This window comes from Schistocerca serialis, chromosome 1, assembly GCF_023864345.2.
Source record: "Schistocerca serialis cubense isolate TAMUIC-IGC-003099 chromosome 1, iqSchSeri2.2, whole genome shotgun sequence".
NCBI classification, from domain to species: domain Eukaryota; kingdom Metazoa; phylum Arthropoda; class Insecta; order Orthoptera; family Acrididae; genus Schistocerca; species Schistocerca serialis.
In genome coordinates this window covers 1,263,942,011-1,263,954,416 of record NC_064638.1, presented here as the reverse complement: position 1 = coordinate 1,263,954,416, position 12,406 = coordinate 1,263,942,011, and positions in this window count along the sequence as shown.

Genomic DNA, 12,406 nt, shown 5'->3' with positions numbered 1-12,406 from the left:
TGTATTAATTATCAATGTGGAGAAGGCTTGTAGTTTCCAAGCAAGATTTCTGTAGTCCCAAATATCGGGCGTGTCTCAACAAGAATGCGTAGATCGAAACACCCTGAGCACAGGAAATCGGGAGGAATGCAGATAATATGAAGAATTTATGAACGAAGTGACTTTAGGTAATATTGAGAATAAAAACGAACACAAAGGAACAAATAGTACAAACAAGAGCAAAACACATCGCAGCCTGATCTACTTAGTTAAATCAACCATTCTTTACTATGATAAGTGAGAAGCATATGAAGATACAACACTAAATACTCTAAATGATTGAGGACAGTGTTTTTAATGCAGAATTTGCTACTTTGAAGCAATACATACCTCGAAATAGTACGTTAGAGAAACCGACACAACGAAGGAACGCACACCACGAGGTGGTGTGGGTTTTGAAACCTAAGAACTGGAACTAAATTTTGGGAAATGAAATCATATCAATTCAAGTGCGACGTGAGTTTAACTCTGTTCACAGAACTCCTTACTAGAAACTGATTACTGAAGACAACAAATCCAGTGACCGCTAGTTGTTGACTGCATACCTCCGATAAAGACTCACACCAAAAAGCCCCTAAGAAATGTTTTCTTTTCAATCTAGGACACGGAACGGAATTCGTGTGACGTCTCGTCATGGGACCGTGGAAGTTCAAAGACAGAAATTCTATCTGAGCTTTAGGCATTAGAAACTTTCTCTCTGTTCTGAACAGAGACTTTGTGATCTTCACAAGGACATAGAGACAGATTCTAAGAAATATGCCTAAGCATGTATCGGTGGCCCACTGCCTCCGAACAGAGAGACAATAAGCGTACGTGTTCAGCGATAATCGTCTGCTACAAGTTACCTTACGTAAACATTACACCTGCATGATGGTTTAATGTTGCCCGGAAATACAAACTTCCTCAAGCTGTTAAGAATGACTTTGGTTACATGATTCTCCTCGTCTGGCTCAACCTGACTTCGCTGCTTATCACTATCAGAATTATGACAGAAAAAGCTGCCTGGATTTTACTCAGAATACTTGATTCGTTAATAAAGTGATAACACGTACTCCTAGGCCTGTTCTATAATCTCTTTCAGGACTTTGATAATCGCAGCCAACCTACTCCTTTGTTCACTCATTTCACACTGTTGTTGCTCTTTAGGGGATAAAGTGTGGATGCTGATAGGTCTTTGATGTACGATGTGTTACTTGTTTCGCAGACACGATCATATTATACCGTGACACAGTGACAATGTAAACCGCAAGAAGCTAGCTAATTCTTGTCAGTTCCATTGCACTGATAACAAATACAATGAGTGACAAAAGTCATCGGATACATCCTAGAATCGTGTCGAATCTCCCTTTTCCAGGTGGAGAGCAGAAAAAAGACTTAGCATGGACACAGCAAGTCGATGGAATCCCTGTACAAATATTAAGCCATGGCTATAGCCATCCAGGATGTTGTGCACGAACTGACTTCTCGATTATGTCGTGTTAAGATTCGTTTGGATATATGTCGAGTGATCTGGGTGGCCAAATTATTATCTAGAATTGTGCAGTATGTTCTTAAAACCAATCGCGAAAATGTGTGCCCCGGTGACATGCCAACGTTGTTTGGAACCATGAAGTCCATGAATGACTGCGGGTGGTTTTCAAATAGCCGAACATAACCACTTCTGTCAATGTTCAATTAGTTGGACCAAAGGACCCAAGACCATTCGATGTAAACGCAGCCAACTCCACTATGGTGCCGTCACCAGCTTGCACGGTAGCTTGTTGACAACTTGGGTCCACGGCTTCGTGGTGTATGCACCACAATCAAACCCTACCATCAGCACTTACCAACTGAAAGGGTGATTCTTTTGACTGGGAAATGATTTTCCAGTCATCCAGGGTCATTAAGTGAAGGTCGTGGGGCACTGCGTTGTCCGTGATGAGTGGTAATGCCAGAAACGTATTACTGTCGGCACTCTCTTCACAGTGTGGATCCCGGAATACTGAACTCCGTAACGGTTTCCAGAATGGAATGTCCCACGCGTCTAGCTTCGTCGTTCAGAGTCGTGCGGCCAAAATCATACCGGAAACCGTTTCATATGAATCGCTGCCTCCTCATACCTTGCGTACGCGACCATACTGCCATTTGTATATGTGTACACAACGCAATCCCGTGACGTCTGTCATCTCACTGTATATGAAAGGAAACTGAAACTTAACTATGCTTTTGTTTTGCACAAGTTCTGATCTGTAAATGAATTTTGAACAATTAAATTACGCTCCGTATAATATTTTAATATATCTTATATACACTCCTGGAAATTCAAATAAGAACACCGTGAATTCATTGTCCCAGGAAGGGGAAACTTTATTGACACATTCCTGGGGTCAGATACATCACATGATCACACTGACAGAACCACAGGCACATAGACACAGGCAACAGAGCATGCACAATGTCGGCACTAGTACAGTGTATATCCACCTTTCGCAGCAATGCAGGCTGCTATTCTCCCATGGAGACGATCGTAGAGATGCTGGATGTAGTCCTGTGGAACGGCTTGCCATGCCATTTCCACCTGGCGCCTCAGTTGGACCAGCGTTCGCGCTGGACGTGCAGACCGCGTGAGACGACGCTTCATCCCGTCCCAAACATGCTCCATGGGGGACAGATCCGGAGATCTTGCTGGCCAGGGTAGTTGACTTACACCTTCTAGAGCACGTTGGGTGGCACGGGATACATGCGGACGTGCATTGTCCTGTTGGAATAGCAAGTTCCCTTGCCGGTCTAGGAATGGTAGAACGATGGGTTCGATGACGGTTTGGATGTGCCGTGCACTATTCAGTGTCCCCTCGACGATCACCAGTGGTGTACGGCCAGTGTAGGAGATCGCTCCCCACACCATGATGCCGGGTGTTGGCCCTGTGTGCCTCGGTCGTATGCAGTTCTGATAGTGGCGCTCACCTGCACGGCGCCAAACACGCATACGACCATCATTGGCACCAAGGCAGAAGCGACTCTCATCGCTGAAGACGACACATCTCCATTCGTCCCTCCATTCACGCCTGTCGCGACACCACTGGAGGCGGGCTGCACGATGTTGGGGCGTGAGCGGAAGACGGCCTAATGGTGTGCGGGACCGTAGCCCAGCTTCATGGAGACGGTTGCGAATGGTCCTCGCCGATACCCCAGGAGCAACAGTGTCCCTAATTTGCAGGTAAGTGGCGGTGCGGTCCCCTACGGCACTGCGTAGGATCCTACGGTCTTGGCGTGCATCCGTGCGTCGCTGCGGTCCGGTCCCAGGTCGACGGGCACGTGCACCTTCCGCCGACCACTGGCGACAACATCGATGTACTGTGGAGACCTCACGCCCCACGTGTTGAGTAATTCGGCGGTACGTCCACCCGGCCTCCCGCATGCCCACTATACGCCCTCGCTCAAAGTCCGTCAACTGCACATACGGTTCACGTCCACGCTGTCGCGGCATGCTACCAGTGTTAAAGACTGCGATGGAGCTCCGTATGCCACGGCAAACTGGCTGACACTGACGGCGGCGGTGCACAAATTCTGCGCAGCTAGCGCCATTCGACGGCCAACACCGCGGTTCCTGGTGTGTCCGCTGTGCCGTGCGTGTGATCATTGCTTGTACAGCCCTCTCGCAGTGTCCGGAGCCAGTATGGTGGGTCTGACACACCGGTGTCAATGTGTTCTTTTTTCCATTTCCAGGAGTGTATTTAGAACCTTTACACCTCTTCTCCACTTTTCCGAGTCTAGATTCTACCATGGCTGATCCATTTCTTTCAGATGCCCTTACTTTATATTTCTGTTCGTCTAATTTTTATTAATGGGACAACTTACTTGTTGCATTTAGATCTGATTATTTAACGTATTTTATATATTTAATTCCCCACTTTTATGATATCTGATTAATGCTAGTTTGAGCATGTAATTTTTTTCTCTGTTCAACCCTAATCGTCAACTATGCTTATCACGTCACGCTGTGTAGCACCTTCTACTTCCTTCTGCCTTAACCAGCTTCCTATAGTTCAATTCTTTTATCTTGACGGCTCGCGCATGCCCGCCCAGACGCGGGAGATTGCTGCGTTGCCAGTTGCACACGACGCACGCGCCAATAGAAGCAGCGCCATAGTATAGCATAGTTCGCAAGCTTACGTTTAGGGGGGAGCGCGCAGTTCATGAAGTAAAGCCACCACGGCCGCATTAACCCTTTCGCTGCTACAAACACGTGCTCCCTGCATTCCGCGCTGTGCGCGATTTTGTCACTGCACTGCTCGCCTGCGCAGACACATCGTGTTCCGACTGCTTTGACACTCTTATCAATCGATAAGTGTGTCGAATGATAAGTGTGTCAAAGTAGTGGGCACACCATGTGTCTGCACAGGCTAGCAGTGCAGTGATGACAAAATCGCGCACAGCGCGGAATGCGGCGAGCACGTGTCTGCAGCAGCGAAAGGGTTAATGAAGAGACAAAGTACTAGAAATTTCAAAAAATTGCATTCAAACGAATATAATTCGTGAAGTAAGGCACTTCGATATTGTTTTGCCGGCCGGAGTAGCTGAGCGGTTAAAGGCGCTACAGTCTGGAACCGCACGACCGCTATGGTCGCAGGTTCGAATCCTGCCTCGGGCATGGATGTGTGTGATGTCCTTAGGTTAGTTAGGTTTAAGTAGTTCTAAGTTCTAAAGGACTGATGACCACAGATGTTAAGTCCCATAGTGCTCAGAGCCATTTGAATTTGAACTCACGCTTCGTTGAAGTACGATAGGAAATAAACAATTACCGCTGTTCTTTATAGCGAAAAAGCGGTTTGTGAGAGTGATACAAACACCTTTCCTTGCTATCGCCTGAATTAGGAATCTTATTGCTTGTTTGGTTTAATTAATTAATAGAATATGAAGCAATTGGTATAAAGAATGCTTTTTCCAAACTTTCTATAAAAGAATGTCTGCTATCAAGACATTGCTTTTGTTATATTATTTTATTTATGACTGAACGTTTCTAAATCTGAAGACACTCGTCCATGCTCTGCACTGCAGTCGAGATGTGGCAACGTCGTTCTCTGTTCATTGGCTGACTGTGTTTTGTGACGTCAGATGCGCAGAACGAACCTAAACTCGGCCGCAAACATAAATGACGCGCACTTTAGTCACTGCAGCTACATCTACGTCTTGTACACCGATCAGTAGAATATTATGACCACCTACCTCCATAGGTGGTATGTACATCTTTGGCACGGATATCAGCGGTGATGCGTTGCCGCATGGAAACAATGAGGGCTTGACAAGAAGTTAGCACCACGTCTGCACACACTAGTCACCTGGCTCCCGCAAATTCCTGAGAGGCTGGCGATGAGTTCCGACGTCAAGTTCAGTCACACCCCAGATACATTCCATCAGGTTCAAATCTGGTGAGTTTGGGGGGTGGAGGGTGGGAGGTGGGGGTGTGGGAATGGCAGCACATCAACTACTACGTTCTCCGAACCACTCAATCACGTTCCTGGCTCCATGGCATGACAAATTATCTTTTCGAAAAAGGCATTACCATAGGGAAACATGATCGCCACATAGGGGTGTGAGTGGGTTGCAACTGGTCTGTGATATTCCTTGGCCGTCAGGGTGATTTGCACCAGCTCCACTGTAGGCACGCATACCTGCGAGTACGTGAATGTTCCGCAGAGCATATTGGAGTCGCCGCCAGCTTCACTTCGTCCCGCTGTACAGTTGTCAACGAGTTAAGGGGCTCCGGAAAGGCTCAAAATCATGATAAGTTCAATTTTTACTTTTTTGCGTTTTCTGAATCTGCAGACTATTACCTTTTAATAGATATATAATTTATTCAATTCCGAAGACTACAACTATTTTTAAATTTTTTTTGAAATGTTTTCTACATGGGCGTGACCCACTGTGGCGCTGTTAAACTGCTGTCAAATGGTGTTATTATTAACGTCCGTGTTCATCAGGTACATTTTAGTGATGTGAGATTAAGTGTGTGTTGTGGCTAACCTGTGATGGTTCAATATATATCGCTGGTGTGATTGTCGATTGTTTCATGTTTATTTACTCTGTCGTTATCTCGAAAATATTCGTAAATAATTCTGTTTCTTGAGCCTCTGTTTTGTTGAAGTATAATAATGAGTAAAAGTAAAGTTATTAGAAATCCTCTGAAGGCTTTTAAGAAATGGAGAAATGTTGGAAAGCCAAAGGTATGTCTTATTACTGTAAACAATAAAGACGATAACCAAGTGAGTGAACCTAACCTCTCAAGTACACCTGCCCATACCAGTCAAAGTGGGAAGGAAAATACTTCACAGAAGAAGCTTGGTTCAATCAGTGAAAACTATGAATGTTTTATGGGCGAATCGGATGTGAATGAAATATTTGATATGTCGGTTCTCAAAGGAATTTTTTCAAACTGTGTAAGATGTATTCATTGTAGTGAAGTCGGTCTGGAACTCTCCATAATAAAGCACGTAGGACTTGCTAGTGAAATACAACTGAAATGTGATAAGTGTTCATACATGACCACCTTTTGGAACAGTGTTGCAGTAACTGCAACTGAAGAAAATGGTAGCAAACTCTACGAACACAACAACGAGCGATGCTTGCTTTAGACAAGGAACGCCTTCGGGCTGCAGACAGGGCTGTAAAGAGTCTAGAAATACAAGCAAGGGTAAACAGGAGGAGGAACAATAGGAAGCTGGAGGAGGAGTTTGCAGAGGATGAAGATAATCCATCCTATGGACCTGGAATGCACTAAAAAGTTAATCCAGTCTGTGTTGCTCGATTCCCAAAACTTATTTTCTCATACTAATTGCATGCTTGCTAAGGATCTTCCAAACATATTTGTTTCAAACTTTCAGTAAATGTTACACAGTACCTTCTGCATAATTTGACACAGCCTTTTTGCAGAAAATTGTATATTTTTGAATATATAAATAAAAAATTGCAAAAAAATGTTGTGAATTTTCATTACAATTGAAAAAAAATCATCTTTAATAACTGCGCTAAAATTTTGTAAAATCCCTGTGTTAAGTTGTAGCCCATATTCCAATAAATAATCTGTAAAAAGTTCAACTTCCTACCTCAAATACTTTGTGAGGAAAGATGTAATTTATAAGCATTATTTTAACATTGCAAATATAGGCTGTTCCGGATCCCCTTAACTACCCTGGAAAACGATGGATTCGCCTCATCCCATCGGCATGATGAAGAAGGTATCGGCGTTCACTAGACCATTCAACTCTCTGCCACTGCGCCAACGTCCAGTGCCGACGGTCACTTGCCGTTTCAATCGTTGTTGCCGCTGTGGCGTTAACACTGTACATGCATGGATCGTACCTGGGGAGGCCGCTCGTTGGGGAAGTTTCCAGTAAGGAGTTCGGTGCACTGAGCGCTCAGACATACTTGTACTCTGCCCAGCATTGAAGTCTAATGTTAGTTCCGCTACAGTTCGCCGCCTGCCCTGTTTTACCAGTCTGTCGAGCCTACAACGTCCTACATCTCTAATGAGGGGTGGCTGCCCAACCACATGACGTCTGGACGTGGTTTCATCTCGGTTTTGCCAAGTGTTGAAGACACTCACCACAGCACTCCTCCAACACCCGAAAAGTCGTAGACTTTCCGAAACGCTCGTGCCGAGCCTCCGGGCCATCACAATATGTCCTAAGTCAAACACAAACAGATCACTCGCCTTCGCCATTCTACGCACGGACAGCACTCTCACTGGGATGGCTTTAAAAATGTTTAGATCCGTTCATGGCCACCTCGACTTCCACTGCAAGTGCTACGGAGCAGGTTACGAGGAACATGGTGAGCGATTTCATCTGGTTGTTACCGTGATGGAGAAGTAAACAGAATCCTTCTGGTTGCCTCTAAGGATACTCCCGATATGACTTAGGGCGATAACCCTAGCGCAGGGGCGGGCAGGATTCCTGCACATGTGCGTCGCACTTGCACGCGTGCAGTTAACAGGTGTTCCGCGTGCACACAGGGGCAAGCTGGCCACCCGCTTATCTCCCATCCCCACCATACCTTCTGTCCGCTCCTTCCTCTGTAATGCGTTTTATTTCCTAGCTTGCTTTATTGAGTGAATGAATAAGGTTAGTAGGAGTGCTTGAAGGAAATCATGGTTTGAAAGAATACCTATTACCTACGATACGTTTTATTTAATTATCACAGGTGGAGTTTACAGTACGTTTAATATCTGTAACAAAATTTCTACATATAGACAAACAAAAAACAGTTACGTAAATTTTCATCACTGATGTTTGCTCTTAACCGAGACTTATTAATTCAGCAAATGATTTTCCAGCTCTCGCTATATTAAGCGCAGTCTTATAACTTGCACATACCACTGGGCTATTATTGTTGTCGTCCTGAAAACTTGAAAACAGAGCTCCATAGAAATTTAAATCAGTTAGTTGAGAGGCATGACGAGAGAAAGTGGCAGATCTCTCGTGACAACAGCAACGACGACAAATTCAAATGGCTCTGAGCACTATGGGACTTAACTGCTGTGGTCATCAGTCCCCTAGAACTTAGAACTACTTAAACCTAACTAACCTAAGGACATCACACACATTCATGCCCGAGGCAGGATTCGAACCTGCGACCATAGCGGTCGCGCGGTTCCAGACTGTAGTGCCTAGAACCGCTCGGCCACTCTGGGTTGCCAACTACGACAGATTCGTCTGGTATAGTCAGATCGCTCTTCTTAAGCTCAGTCAATTCCCCATCCACTCAGAATCCGACAATAAATTGTACTCGTCCTTGTGAAATTTATTATAATAGCCTTCAATACTGAACTTCCGTTGACCAGCGAGAATGCTGCCACATATTAAACATTTCGAATTTTCACGTTTTTGCACAAAGAAAAAATGATTCTCCCATTACTTTTTAAAAGATAGAAAATCTCCACTTCTCCGTTTCTTGAAATACAACGTTCACTACATAATGCTCGCTTCGCATCAACGTCCGCAGCTTAGCCTGGCACTACTACAGTGCCGCAACCTGCCGGCTGTCGCCACTGCCCCGGTCGACGCCTGCACGCGAGCAGCACACGTGCAGCGCTGTGCGCTCGTGAGCCGCGTGCAACGTTTGCCCGCCCCTGCCCTAGCGGAAACGTGCATCCGATTTATAGTTTGATCAAAACCTGTTGAAACAGTCATGGCAGAACATTGATGATACTGAAACTAATGTTTCCTTTATTGATCACGATTTAATGGATTGTTTGATAATATCTACAAGAAACTGTAAAAGAACACCGAAAATTCTTCAGACTGTTTTGGTTTAAGGCGCTTCGGAATGCCCTATACTTGCAATGTTAAAATAACGCTTATAAATTACATCTTTCCTCACAAAGTATTTGAGGTAGGAAGTTGAACTTTTTACAGATTATTTATTGGAATATGAGCTACAACTTAACACAGGGATTTTACAAAATTTTAGTTCAGTTATTAAAGATGATTTTTTTTCAATTGTAATAAAAATTCACAACATTTTTTTTGCAATTTTATATTTATAAATACAAAAATATACAGTTTTTTGGAAAAAGGCTGTGTTAAACTATGCAGAAGGTACTGTGTAACATTTACTGAAAGTTTGAAACAAATATGTTTGGAAGATCCTTAGAAAACATGTAATTAGTATGAGAAAATAAAAGTTTTGGGAATCGAGCGACAAAGATTGGATTAACTTTTTAGTGCATTCCAGGTCCATAGGATGGATTATCTTCATCCTCTGCAAACTCCTCCTCCAGCTTCCTCTTGTTCCTCCTCCTATTTACTCTTGCTTGTATTTCTAGACTCTTTACAGCCCTGTCTGCAGCCCGAAGGCGTTCCTTGTCTAAAGCAAGCATCGCTCGTTGTTGTGTTCGTAGATTTTGCTACCATTTTCTTCAGTTGCAGTTACTGCAACACTGTTCCAAAAGGTGGTCATGTATGAACACTTATCACATTTCAGTTGTATTTCACTAGCAAGTCCTACGTGCTTCATTATGGAGAGTTCCAGACCAACTTCACTACAATGAATACATCTTACACAGTTTGAAAAAATTCCTTTGAGAACCGACATATCAAATATTTCATTCACATCCGATTCGCCCATAAAACATTCATAGTTTTCACTCATTGAACCAGGCTTCTTCTGTGAAGTATTTTCTTTCCCACTTTGACTGCTATGGGCAGGTGTACTTGAGAGGTTAGGTTCACTCACTTGCTTATCGTCTTTATTGTTTACAGTAATAACACATACCTTTGGCCTTCCAACATTTCTCCTTTTCTTAAAAGCCTTCAGAGGATTTCTAATAACTTTACTTTTACTCATTATTATACTTCAACAAAACAGAGACTCAAGAAACAGAATTAATTACGAATATTTTCGAGATAACGACAGAGTAAATAAACATGAAACAATCGACAATCACACCAGCGATATATATTGAACCATCACAGGTTAGCCACAACACATACTTTATCTCACATCACTAAAATGTACCTGATGAACACGGACGTTCATAATAACACCATTTGACAGCAATTTAACAGCGCCACAGTGGCTCACGCCCATGTAGAACACATTTCAAAAAAAAAAAAATTAAAAATAGTTGTAGTCTTCGAAATTGAATAAATTATATATCTATTAAAAGGTAATAGTCTGCAGATTCAGAAAACGCAAGAAAATTAAAAATTGAACTTTTCATGATTTTGAGCCTTTCCGGAGCCCCTTAACATATCGCTTTAGTGATATGTTTCACCTCAGTTTTCATAATAATTAAGAAATTTCCTATACTAAACATTTCTGGAACATATTGCTGCTTAAAAAAACGTGTGTATTGAAGGTATGAAACAGGACCCTTATTTCCGAAACTGTGGCTATTTGTAATCGCCATTTTCATTATATTATGTTTAAATAAATGTTGAAACCCTAAATATCAGTAATTTACTTGTTGCACAGCGTTATTGATAACTCCCATGTTTACGAGATTTCCTTCAGTAGAAAAGCTTTTTGCTGTACCCAGAGCACTCCACGCACTCAGTGAATGCCTGACAGTATGTATTCTACGATTCCACGAAGTTCTTCAGTACTGGTATAGGATTCGTGGGTGTTTTAGCATCCCTAGTACTGTCACTTCAGATGAAAGGCTAGTACTTGACTGTTACGAGCATTCCGTGCTCCTCCTCCCGCGTCTCGTAACATGTCCATTGACAAGAGGGGTGAGAGGAACATTCATCTGCTATACAGGGGAATTCAGGCGACTGCGCTACTTGTACGCCAGTTCTTTTTGTTGCGTCCACGGCCCGTAGTGATGCGGGCAAAGGCTCTCCCCAAATGAAGACGTTCAAGAGGTCTTCCCATGAATGCTTCCAAGTGAAAAACTTGGCGCTTTATTCACTGTCGAGTTATCTTACGTGCAGACGAGCGGCTCAAATGCAGTCTGCAGCGCACTGGATAGGAAAGTGCATACCTTTTGTGTGTGTGTGTAAATGTGTGAACGTGTGTATGTGTGTGTGTGAGCGCGCGCGCCCTTGAACTGTAAAGCACATATACAGCGTATATTTTTACAAGACTAGCTATGAATGTATTTCCGTGAATTAACAGCTGTTACTGTGATTGCGATAAAGATGCAGCTTCCAATGACGCAAGAGACCCCCCACACGTTTTCTACAGCACTCATTGAAAGCCATGCGTGTACGCACTTGCGTAAATTTTGGAGTAACACCACCAACGTTACCTGAGAGAAGACGTGACTTGCGTGTGGTTGGAAGGGCGAGTTTGCATATCATCGCAGGAATTAGTTGACCCCAGTAGCGTCTGTAGGTATAACAGGTCGGTGTCTCGTTACGATAAATCCATCAGTACCGTATGAATTTGCCAGCGCTCTGCCTAAGAAATTAAAAGTTTTAGACCCCTAATTATTCCACTTAACCAGGTGGTATATAGATTGAGCAAAAACGCAATAATTGCAAATTAACTATTTCTGAAATAAGGCAAATGAAATCACTTTCAAAAGGAAAGATTTCAGTCAGATCGAAAATTAAAATAAATGAGAAAATTTAGAACAAGTATTCCACTTACTTTAACTAGGATATGCTATTAGTTTTATCTATGACAGAAATATTCAGAAGAAGATTAATAGATATCATGCTATATACGGAGCAGTCGGAAGACGTTTAGAAAGAAATTCAAGTACAGAAACATATGAAACTCTATAAAGTAAAACAAGAAAAAAGAACGCATGACATTCTACATAATTATAGCTGTACGTTACCCAGTATACAATTCCTAATCGTGGACAGTAACAAAAAAAAAAAAAAAAAAAAAAAAGAAAAATCACATACACAAGAAGCAAAGATGAAGTTCATAAGTT